At 40.6% G+C, this 12,831-nt stretch overlaps 1 long non-coding RNA gene across 17 annotated transcripts in view; it reads left to right on the top strand.

Moving 5' to 3' along the window:
- Positions 1-12,831, top strand: part of LOC103346257 (uncharacterized) — a 1,098,305-nt gene that overhangs the window by 185,656 nt on the left and 899,818 nt on the right. For 2 of the 17 annotated variants that reach the window (XR_011380299.1, XR_011380300.1), the window contains one exon: positions 1-12,831. This exon is cut by the window's right edge and continues 17,435 nt beyond it. The exons of the other annotated variants lie outside the window; for them this stretch is intronic. This is a non-coding gene — a long non-coding RNA (uncharacterized lncRNA). 17 annotated transcript variants of the gene reach the window in all.

Below are 12,831 nucleotides of genomic sequence, written 5' to 3' on the forward strand. Positions count from 1 at the left end.
GACTACAAATTCAAGATCAAGGTGTTGACAAGTTTGATTCTCCTGAGGCCTCTCTCCTCAACTTACAGATGGCCACCTTCTCACTGTGTCCTCATGAGGTCTTTCTTCTGTGTGCAGCTGCTCCTGCTGTCTCTCTGTATGTCCAAATTTCCTTTGCTTATATGAAACCAGTCAGATTAGATTAGGACCCAACGTAATAGGCTCATTTTAATTTTATCACCTCATTTAAAGAGCCTACCTCCATTGTCACATTCTGAGGTATTGAAGATCAGCGCTTTGATGTATGAATTTTTAGGGGGCCATTGTTGTCCATCTTACAACAACAATGTAAATCAAATGAACAAATATGTATTATTTAAGGTGTTACCCTGATAATATAAATAAAAATGAAGCAGGGTAAATAAATGTGTGGAAGCAGGGGCATCATGTTTAAGCCAACGACCAGAGAAGGCTTCTATGCTGATACAGCGTTCGAACAGAAAAACGAAGAGGAGGAAGCAAGCATGGAAACATCCTGGGAAAAGCGTTTTAGGAATAGGAGCTGGTGCTCAGTGTAGTAGAAAAAAAGCTGAGAGGGCAGTGTGGCTATTGCAGGGGCTGTGAAGGGCAGAGATGAGATCAGAGGTAATGAAGTCCATCATGGAAGATATTAGAAGCCTGCTAGCAAGGGGTGACCATCTGCTGCAGGGGATAGATTACTAAACCCACAATCATAGTCCAGCGTGATCAGTGATCGCAGGGTTACTCCGGGTGTTGTGGGAAGAACTGGCTAGACGATTTGTGGAACCCAGTGCACAATGAAAATGTGGGGCATCTTGTTCAGCCTTCAAGATGGTGACAGCAGGGTGTAAAGCCAAGTTCAGGGCTCCTTTGATCACGGGGCTCTGTGTAACCACACAGGTCACATGCTCTGACTGTGGAAATATGAGAGAAATAGCTGGCTTGACATAGATGCTTTTTTTCAGAGGTAAAATGTGTGGTCAGAGGCCATATAGTCTTGTGGAAAATACATTCCTGGCTGGGGTTTGGATTTGAAGCTTCCACTTAAGTACCAGTTTTTTTTTTTTTTTTTTCTTTGTACCAGTGAGATCTCAGGAAAGTTATATAAGACCTAACGTGTCTCAAATTTCTCCTTTGTAAAAAAGGTTAATGGGCCCTGTCTTATAAAGATTAATTTTAGTCTAATAATAGTGAAAATGTTTAGTAAACTATAGGACTCTGTAAAAGGATTATCATTTAGTAATATATTTATATGGTTTCTCCTTGACGTTCTGTTTCAACTTCTCTTTCCCATAATTCCTGAACAAAGAAAAGTGTTTTGTGAACTAATGGTGATGATTTACACTGGAAATAAAGATTATTCCTTTCTTTTTTAATGCAGGAAATCAGTCTCATTATGTGATACGTTTTATTATGGGCAAGAAGCCCAGGCGTCAGATTGAATGTTATGCTTTGTCCCATGACATAACTGAGATTGTATATCAATGGTCTTTATTCCTCTGCAGTAATTATTTGGTAAAATGAACCAATTCTAAGCGAGCCTGTGGTCTTGGCCTCATCCCTCTTGCTTGTTTCCCCTTTGGATGTCATTTTTTTGCCTTTCTTGCCCAACTTTCTCCCCCAAGAGCAGCTGTATTTGTGTGTCTCACCCTGAGAGGGCAGGCAACTGGCTGCTATCAAAGTCACTCAGTGACCTGGCCAGTGGGGAGCCATGAAGAGCCATCTGCTTGCCTCCGCTGCGGAAACTGTCACCTCTGCAGCAGTCTTGTTTCGAGAGCGATAATAGAGTTATTCTTAACTAAGTGTATTGTGTGTCAAAGACAGGCCGCAGTTTCACGCAGTAAATAGGAAGGAGGATATAACCTGTGCTGGTAAGCCTGCATACTAATCCACATGAAAATAGTTTTCAAAATCAAGTGAGATATGGCAGCAGGCATGTCGAGGGCAAACCTCCATGGACATAATCACAAATATGCAAAAATAAATGACCAGAATTTTGACTTGTTGGGATAGAAATTTCAAAAACCCTCTTTGGAAAGGTTTTATAAACTGTTTTAACTGGGACCCGTATTGCGGGTATTGTGGCACAGCAGGTTAAACAGCCGCTTGTGGTGACAGCACCCCGTATCAGAGTGCTAGCGTGAGTTGTGGCTGCTCTACTTGAAATCTAGCTGCTTGCTAATGTGTCCGGGAAGGCGGCAGTTAGTGATCCAAGCATCTGGGACCCTGTTATTCATGTGGGAGGTCAGGATAGAGCTCTTGGATCCTAACTTCAATTTGGCCTAGCTCCTGGCTTTCATAGCATTTGAATCAGTGGACAGAAGATCTTTCTGTTCTCCCACTCCCCTCTCTTTCTCTGTCATTCTGCCTTTTAAACAAACAAGCAAATAAATTTTTCAAAAAATTGTTTTAACTCTTAGAGTCTCCTTTTGCAGTGTCATCCCAATCCCTATCTATTGCTATGTGGGGTAATAAAGAACATTGCCCTTTGCTCCAGACAGGTTTGTATTCTGGTCCTTAGTTCTTTACTTATTATCTGAATTTACATGGCTGGTCAGAAATCTCTTGGGATTGTTCTTCCATCTTTGGAGACACATTATAGGACCACACTCATGTCATGAGATCTTTGTCTTACTTTTGGTCTGAAAGGAGTTTATTTTGCTTGGAAAGGTAATTTTTTTTTTTTTAACCTGTGATATTAGTCTTTTACCTGCATCTCTTAGAATATTTTAGAATCCTGATCACTGAACTATAAATTTGTAGAATCCAGCAGAAATTTAATAAAATTCTTGCTACTTTAATGGACCTATTGCTTGATCTCAATTGAAAGTAATATCAGCAATAGGTGCCACTAAGTGAACACTGATGCTCACAATACTTTGCTTTTCCAGTGGTGCAGAAATGAAGTTTTTAGTTAGTTAAGTAAGAACACCAGGAATCATTGCCACTATAGTCAGCAGGTTCTGAGATTATTCTAATTTTAAAATATCCTAGTTCTTTATATAAACATTGGACACCCATTCTGGAAATACTAGGGTAAAAGCTAAATAATCACTACAACATAATGGTTGGAGACAGTTGTCCTCAGCACAGAGCTGTGCTCTGATTTACCACTGCTTTCCTCAACTGGTACTGGGATGTTTTCAACTGGAAGCATCGATTCCACACTGAAGTGGAGCACCCAGTAGTTTCATGCATATAATGAGCTCCATCTTTAATTTTCTAAAGAACAAGGTTCTAGAAAATTTCTGCAGAAGTTTTCAAGGAGTTATCTTACTTTCTAGTATTATGTGGCATTTATATTCTTAGAGGCCTGCTGTGACTCTGGAGAGAAATCTCCTGAGTCAGAGAATCAGGCTTTTCTTTGAATAAGCTTATCGATAAAATGACTGCAAAATAAGTTTCCTTTCATAGTTTTGAAATGACAGCAACATTCCATTTTTTACAAACATGTCTGTTTTGTTAAAAACAAAGTTAAAAAAAGGTTTTATGGGCTTTCAAGATATTTTTAAAATTTTTATTTACTAATAAAAAGCCAAAGTTGGAACACCAATGTTTGATCTCCTATCTTTACTTATGAGTATTTTCTCTGGAAAATTAATATGATGGACAAATTTATCTTTCTTCCTCCTGGAACATCCTTTTTCCTTGGTTTAATCTAACCATAAACAAACTACAAGACGTATTAATTCTTATTTCTCAGCATCAAAGATACAACACAAAAAATAATCCAGAAGTTTTCAAATCAAATTTTGCTTTGCAATCTTAGTAGGAATATTGAAGTCTAGATTGCAAGGTTCTCATCCTTTTAAATGTCCTAAAGGATTATTTATATATTTTTGTTCATTACAATTGGAAGAAAGTGAAGAAAAATTCCTCAGTCAACAAAGAGCTCTTAGAAAATCAGATATTATTACTGTAGCATTTTCAGAAACTTAGTCATATAGTAACAATAATTGAAACTATGTATAATTTCAGAATTTAAGGCAAACATTATAAAAAGTATTTTGATAGTGCTTTCAGTTAAATCTTTTCATTTAGAAGGTAAATATTGAATAAGATGCATTATTAAAAACTGATTTTTCACTTTTGGTACAATATTTTTAAAAGATTTATTACCACTATATTACCCAAAAAGTAATCAATTCTTAAGAAAGTAACAGATTTTGATAGAATCCTCTCTCTCTCTCTCTCTCTCTTTTTTTTTTTTGAAAGATTTGTTTATTTATTTGAAAGAGTTACAGAGAGGGAGAGACAGAGAGAGAGGTCTTCCAACTGCTGATTTGTTCTCCAGATGGCTGCAATGGCCAGGGCTGAGCCAGGCTGAAGCCTGGAGCTTCATCCAGGTCTCCCATGTGGGTGACGGGGCCCAAACACTCAGGCCATCTTCTACTGTTTTTCCCAGGCCATTATCAGGGAGTTGGAGTGGAAGTGGAATAGCTGGGACATGAACTGGCACCAATATGGGTTACTGGTTTCACAGGTGGTGGCTTTACCTGCTTCGCCACAATGCCGGCCCAGTTACTCTTCTCTTAAGATTGAACATCAATATGATTAAACCAAAATCTTTGTGAATGTGTTCTATGAACAAAGACCTTTTGGCCACCCTTAAAAATGATTATAAATCAATTCTAAATTTAAAGGCTTCTCCAAATTCAAACTCTAGATGGATTGAGTGGCAGAGAATTGGAAGTGGATTCCTTGATTTCTAGTCTTTTCCTTGTCTGCTCTACTTTGTTATATCACATTCCTAATTCTCCTCAAAGCTTAGAGAAGCCAAAATAAATGGTGTGGTTTAGGAAGGGAACATAATATTTCACATGAATCCCATAGCATGGATCCAAGAGTTAAAGGCCAGTTTCCATTTAAAATCACTTTAGCTCTCCCCTTCCCCCTGCCCAAAAGAAAGGGTTAATTTGAGAGAGGCAGGACCTTGCACAGGAGATACCTTTGTCTGGATTTGCTAGTCACGACACATTGGTCTGGATTTAGTCATTTATTTGTCACTGGGTGATCTGCTTGGGGTGGTTGCTACCCTTGTGGAAATGCTGATGTTCTTGACTGGCACCAAAGATTTCTCTGTACAAGGTCACTCTATTAGTAGCAGCCTGTGGTGGCCACACTAATTTTTTGAACTTTTCTTTCCTAATTTTGGATTTTGGAACATTGTTCTAGGTACTGTACTTGCTTCCCAGATACCTGTCTCCCTGCCTGGGTGTTTGCATCTTCATTAATAATATTTATATGTTTTAGTCCACCATTTTCCCTTAAACTCTGATGCAGTTGTGATTTTTTTCATACATTATTCTTCATATAGAGCTTTCCTTCTTGAGCATCCAGATTCTACCTAACTAATAACTACGAGGAAGGGTACTGTTCTGGTCTCTGTTGCAAGCTCCAGCTCTCACCATAGATTCCTTACCTTATTTCTGATATTCTCAGTGGGGGACTTCAGGGAGTTCACAGAAGGGGGCCTGTGCTGTGTTGTAGCGGGTACACCTATGGCATCGCCAGCCCATTTGGGTGCTGGTTCCAATTCCAGCTGCTCTGCTTCTGATCCAGCTCCATGATAACGACCTGGGAAAGCAGTGGAATTTGGCCCATGTGCTTGGGCCCCTGCACCCGAGTGGGAGACCCAGAAGAAGCACCTGGATCCTGGCTTTGGGTTGGCCTACCTCCAGCCATTGTGGCCATTTGAGGAGTGAACCAGCGGATGGAAGACCTCTGTCTCTGTTTCTTCCTCTCAAATAAATAAATAAATAATAAATCTTTTTAAAAAAGATAGTTTATAGAAAATATTATTATAGAAAAATATGCATGGATCCCCCCATTTCTGCAGCAAAATAAACTTGCCTTTTCATTCCATTTTCTATAAAAGTTTTAAAGTTCTCCAATACTTGGTTCCCAGAGTTACAGACCAAATATTTACAAAAACCTATAGAGAGGGCTTCTAGATTCCGTAGCAGCGCTGCGCTCCTTCTTATCCAGAAGCCCTGAACAAATATTTCTTTATCTTGTAGCTGGTTCAAGTCTGATTGTCAACACAATGATATTAATATATAAAAAATGAAAAGTCCTGAAGGGGACATGTTGGAGTTGAGTGCCAGGGTCTTTTATTTTATCTTTGCTAATTAATACAACTTTGGTCCAGACATGGTGGGTGTTAATTGCTCTACATCTGAGAAAATGTTTATAAATCTCTGAAAAAAAGTTTTATAATTGTGTGTAGTATTAATATTGCTGTGTGAAAACAGGTGCCAACCAAAAAAGCCTGTGTTGAAGGAAAGCTTCATAGTTGAGTTATGAGACAGCTGGGGAGCAGCAAAATAGATATGGATCCATAAACCCCGCAGGAAAAACAACTTTAATCAGGGCCTGACACGTCTGGTGATTGTAACGAAGTCTCTTGGTATGTGTAAGCCCTGGATCAAATGGGACCAATTGGCTATTGACAAGCGTTACATTAGTGCAAAACTGGATGAAAAACTGACTATTGCCCTGTGCAGACTCCAATAATGAGAAATGAGCTTCTTGTAAGAGAAAGAGACTTGGTTTGTTTTTTAAAAGCAACCTGTATGCATTGGCTCAGTGATACCTCTGGTGGACTGAAATACCTTTAGGCTCAGCCTTCAGACACTACAGTGGCATTTATTGCTGTCTTTTCCAAACCTCTCCAGGTGACAGGCCTCTTTGACTCTTTAAATTGATTCCATGGTTCTGAGTACCAGTAGCTGAAGCTGGCAGCCTGACCCCAGAGCAGGGAGCGTTGTCTCCCCTTGAGAGCCCCTCAAATGGATTTTACAAGGGAGTGGTGCATAGTGTGCTTCTAGGAGCACTGAACCATGTTCCTAGCACTTTTCACAGATCATAAATTAATTTGAAATGAACTTCTCTCCTCCCACAAAACATAATACCAGAGAAGGACTGTCATCATGATTTTCTGTGGCATAGTGCCTGAGGGGGGAAAAGTCATTTTCTCCTGCATTTGTTGACTGGACACGTGATGAGGGCCAAATGCAAGACTGCCATAAATGCGTAGCATGTGTGTCCAATTCAAAATAATTTGCAGTTGGGAGTAGATTCTCCACACCTTCAGCCTTGAACCTGAAAGAGTGGAAAGAGCTATACATATTCCATTCTGAAGATAGGTGTTATTTAAACTTAGAAACTGATGTGTCAGGGACCGCAGATGCCCTGTCTTCACTGTTTCTGTACTGCAAATGTAAGTGATTATTCTTGATAGTTATCTGGAAAAGATAAGAAGTGGCAAGTAGGACATGCAGTGCCATTTCACAATTATGTGTGGGCACTTGGTAAACAACAAAATAATGCAATATCCTCTTTAGTAATGCTGCAAGGTGAGAAGCATGAAATCAATTTTGTTATCAGACCTTAAAATTCAGAGTGTTTTTTTTTTTTTTTAACTTGTGTGCAGCACCTGCTCTCTTATATGTGGCAACAATTTTCTAAGTTGATTATATTAAACTTCATGGATATCATTAGTTTAGTTTTCTCATGCCTTGAAATACAGTAGGTGCTATAGAAAAACATTTGATTAATTGTATTAATTGTAATATGATTGAAACTGATGGTTTGTCAGAGTATAGGAAATATTGAGGTAGAAGAGAAGGGAACAGGACACTTTTTCAAAAAGTACCCAAGAAAGTTAATACAAAGTACCTCTCCAGTGACCTTCTTTTCTCCTGGTCTCTAAAACTGCACATCTACTTTTCCATCGACTACACTTCTATCTTCCATAGGTATTTCAAATTCAATGTCCAAATGGAATTATTTTTTATCCAAGTATGTTTATCCTCATATATTCTCTCTCTCTTTTTTTAAGATTTACTTTTTTTTTTTTAAAAGGCAGAATTAGAGAGAGGGAGAGATAAATATTCTGTCTGCTGGTTCACTTTGCAAAAGGCTGCAATGGCTGAGGCTGGTCCAGGCTAAAGCCAGTACCCTGGAATTCCATTTGGGTCTCTTGTGTGTGGCAGAGTCCCAGGTACTTGGGCCATCTTTTACTGCTTTCCCAACCACACTAGCAAGGAGCTGGATAGGAACTGGAGCAACCAGGACTTGAATTGGCACTCAAAGGGGAAGCCACCTTTGCAAGCAGTGACTTAACCCACTGGGGCTCAGCAGCAACCCCACAGTCCTGCCTTGAGGAAAGTGCGGCACCAGCGTTCTCATTCCACCACAGACAGAGACTTGGGTTTCACCCCTCATTAGTTTACCAGTGTCTCCCCTAACACCTTGGAATCTATTTCCAAAGCTTTTTACCATTTATAGCCATGTCTGCTGCTTTAGCAGCTCTTGCTTGGATTCCTAGCTGAATGGACTCCATTATTCTACCACCCTCCCCACCCCTACTTTAATTTAACCTGCACCCTGCAGCCATAGTTTTCAAAATGCAAATGTGATTATATCACTTTCTTGATTCAAATTGTTTGATGATCCTTTGGCCACAGGATAAATTTAGCATCCCCAATTTTTCATGTTTAGCGAGGCTTGCCTCTAGTTCTGGTTCCTAATGCTATACTCTGGAGTCCATTTGATGTGGGCAGGGAGGAGCTGAAGCTCGCCTTCTGAGGCTTGCCATCCTGGGGCCAGACTTCGTGGGCAGCCTTAGCCATCCTGCCAAACCCCATCTTGCCAAGCTCATGCTGCCAAACCCTGTTTCTATGCTTCACCCAAACCTCCTTTCCATGTACTGTCCAAATACCCCTGCTTCCCATGTAGCAGAAAAACTATAAATTCCATGACTTTGTGACTTAGGGCTAGCACCAGCTAGAGATATCCAAAATGGCTGCCTGGTGCCTCTCTGCAGTGATCTTTAGTTCATTATAATGCTATTATAATAAAATCACCAAAGCTGATGCACCTGCTCCCTTCACACACCTGATACCATGACCTTTCCAAAAACGGGCCAGGAAATGGACAGCCATAAATCCCTTCTCCAAACTCCACCTCTTTAGATATCCAGTTAATCCCCACCCCTGACAGCACCCCCATTGCCTCCAGATAGTATTAAAGGACAGCCCCAAACCTTGCTGATTGCAGCTGTCTCCCCTGAGTCTGCCTGCACTCCTTCCTGTGCACGTACTTTTGCCTCAAATGAATCTTGCTTCTCTACTCGCCCTCACCTGCATTTCTTCCCTGGATTTCTTCTTGCATAGAGAAAAAAACCTGGATCACTTCTACCCAGGGGCCCTCCCTACAACACATTCGCTATATGAAAAACAGTTTTCAATAACTATAATTCTTGTTTCGTACTTTCCCATCTTTGGCTATGCTAGGAACAAACATCTGTGTTTGGTATCTGGTTGGGAATTACTTGTCCAGTTCATGTTTCTTCAGCTGGGAAGCTCCACCAGCCATCTTGGTTTGAGTTCAGCCTTTTCTCTAACCCTTCTAGTATCGTGTGTGTGTTGCTAATGTTGTATGTATCCACCTTAATTTAGTTGTTGTTTACAACTAAATAGTACTGTTTATATATTTGAGTTTCCAGTGAAGCATGGTTAATGGTGCATGCTGGATGTTCAGTGCATACTTCTTGAATAAATTTGTGAACACAATGATAAACCAAAACAGAATGGGATGATAAATGAGGAGCAGCCAGTTTTGAGAGAAGACCTCTATTTTTAAGGGGGGAATTTTGGCAATATTTAGGCTTAAGAGCTGAAAGAGGATTTGGCTTTAATTTAGGTTTGATTTGCACCTTTGTGGCATATTGATCTAGAAGGAGCTATGGGCAAGTAGAGGCTGTTGTACAGGTGTGTAGAAAAACTAACATTCATGAAAAGCTGAAGAGAGATTTTATTTTGTTCTGTCAGCCTTTGATGCACTGACAAACTTAAATACTTCTTTTTCTACCTTCCTCCTTCTCTCCCATTTTGTCAAGCTTCTTTCATAATTGATATAAAAGTATATGTATTAAAGTGCATATATTTTATTATTCACATATTTTATAAATATATCATAATTGTGAGTATATATCTTTGTGCACCTGTTAGCATGTATCTATATCATTTTTGTATGTCACTAAAATGTTTTTAATATAATTACTTTTAAATGATTTTTTAAAAAAATATTTACTTATTTATTTTGAAAGTCAGAGTTATGTAGAGGGATAGAGAGATCTTCCATCTACTGGTTGACTCTCCAGATGACTGCAAAAGGCTGGTGCTGGGCCAGGCCGGAGCCAGGAGCCAGGAGCCCCATCTGAGTCTCCCACATGGGTGACAAGGGCCAAAACATGTGGGTCATTTTCTGCTGCTTTCCCCAGGCCATTAGCTGGGAGCTGGATTGGGAGTGGAGCAGCTGGAACTTGAACTGGCACCCATTTGGGATGCTGGCTCACAGGTGGCAGCTTTACCTGCTGTGCCACCATGCGAGCTCCAGTGATCGTTATTTTTATGTTTTTGTTAGTAATGGTAAGAAAAAAAGAGTTTGGGGCTGGGAAGAGAGACAGGAAGTCAAATAATGGCAAGGCCAGAATATATATTTTGAAATCCAGTCTTTGGAGGAGAGCAATTAAAAAGGCATCACTCATGGGGCTGTGGAACTTTACTGCAATCAAGGTAGGAGCAATGGAAGCAAGACTAACGGAGCTGGAGTGAGTGGTACACTGGGTCCCATGTGCTCAGCTGTGAGGTGCCATGGAGAGAGCTAATGCTGATTTCCTCTGGGCACACAGAGGGAAACGTCTTTTTTTTGGCAATACCAAATGAACTAAAAATGTAGGAGTTACCCAAAGCTTTTTCTGTCTCAGTCATCCACTGCAGCTGTGTTGGAACTCTAGCTCGTTAGGCATCCACATTAGCCCACTTCCTGGGCTCCCTTCTAAACTGGAGAGAATGTGCTGAGGGAAGAAAATGCATCTGATGCTTTCTGCCATGCAGGGTTCATGACCAGTAGGCTGACACTGCTAGGGATTTGAAGTGAAGTGATGAATAGATTATCATTTGTTGGGTACTTCTGACTTTGGTGTATATAGTTACAATATTTTCTAGATGTGATTAAAAAGCAAAGTGTTGGGGGGCCAGTGCTGTGTTGCAGTAGGTTAAACTGCCACCTGCAGCACTGTCATCCAATATGGTCTCTGGTTCAAGTCCCAGCTGATTCACTTCTGATCTAGCTCTCTCCTAATGGCCTGGGAGAGTAGCAGAAGATGGCCCAAGTGTTTGGGCCCCTGCACCCACTTGGGAGACCCAGATGAAGCTCCTGACTCCTGGATTTGGCCTAGCCCATTCCTGGCGGTTATGGCCATTTGGAGAGTGAGCCAGCAGATGGAAGGTTGGCGTCTCTGTCTGTCTCTCTCTCTCTGTAATTCTGCCTTTCAAATCAGTCAGTCAGTCAGTCAATCAATCTTAAAAAAAGTTCAATGTGTGTGTTCCAGGAAGGAAAAGAAGCATCCAGTTACTTCATGCCGGCACTTTAATTTTCTCCTTCTACCAGCACTCTAGTATGAGTTTGTCACCCTGATATTCCCCTAGGAGAAGCTGGACTTCACAGTCAGTGGTAGAGCTGGGCGCAATCCGGGCTGGCTGAATGGATCCAGTTTTCATTCTATTCTCCACACTGCCTTACTTGCCGTCACGTCTTGGCTGGCAGCAGGAGAGTCAAACCTGACAGGGAACTGTGAAAAGCCTGAAGTTTCCAGCCTGCTAGGCGAGCGGCGGTGGCACAGAGGCGAGTCACTGTGAGCTCTGTCATTTATTTCTGTCTACTTTAAATCTCTTATCTGGAGGGAGAAAAGCATTTACAAAGCTTTCAGAAAAATGCTTTGTGATTACCAGCACTAGGCGAGCAATGGCTTGCCTGTTTTCCACAGATAGCTGCAAAATATGTCTTTTAGGGAGAATTATCTGCTTTCTTCCACTTAGATTCATATACAAACATACCGACAAAGAAATACGTCTCAGAAATCCCATAGTCCTAGGTGTGAGCAGATACTTTCTAGTCCAGGTTGCATTGAATCAGATGAAAACAAACCAATAAACAAACAGACAAGCAAGCACTGAAAAACAAAAAGGTAAAGTAATTACTCAGTTGTTAAAGAAACAAGCTTCCCGGTCTACCCTTAGTAACAACTTCCTGCTCTTTGGTAATTCCTGTTAAGTCTAGGAAGCTCAAGGTGTAATTTCCGTAGCATGAAATATCAGGTGTTCCTTAACAATGTGCCAAATATTTTTTAAATCCTTGAGAAAAAAATAAGGGAAAGGATATTAGCTTTTTTGTAACATAGAACATGCCCAGCATTCTGCAATGGATACATATTTCAAAACCTTGTGTCATGATAAATATATGCCATTTCTATTCATCCATTAAAATAAATGAAAACCAAATACACACACACACACACACACACACACAGACAAGTATACCCAGATCTTCTTGGTAGGATATACTTGGGTAATATTTTTATCTTTGAAGAGAGTGTGAGGATGTTAGAATTAGCATCTTCCTTGGCTTGATGAGAACTTCATCTTCATTGTCCTTTGCACTTTCTCCATGCAGACTTCCGCTATGGGAGTAATTCTTAACAAATTGAGCAGTTGACCTTCTACAAGCTGGCCTCTCTTGCATGATTAGATTTAGTATGGCACGAGGACGTGATGATTCAGGAAGCTCCAGGCATTTAGACCCCCTGGCTCTAATATACCGTTTCAAGGATACACCCCCAAATCCTTGCAGTATCTGCTGGTTAGACCAAGGGAACCTCCAGGCTTGCAGCTGCTCTGTTTCCATTCCTCTTGCTTGAGCTTGTGGAATCAGGAATTCCCATGGGAGAAAGTTTTGAGTCCCTGATAAAGGGCCAGTTGTACA

Source organism: Oryctolagus cuniculus, chromosome 1 (genome assembly GCF_964237555.1).
Source record: "Oryctolagus cuniculus chromosome 1, mOryCun1.1, whole genome shotgun sequence".
NCBI lineage: Eukaryota > Metazoa > Chordata > Mammalia > Lagomorpha > Leporidae > Oryctolagus > Oryctolagus cuniculus.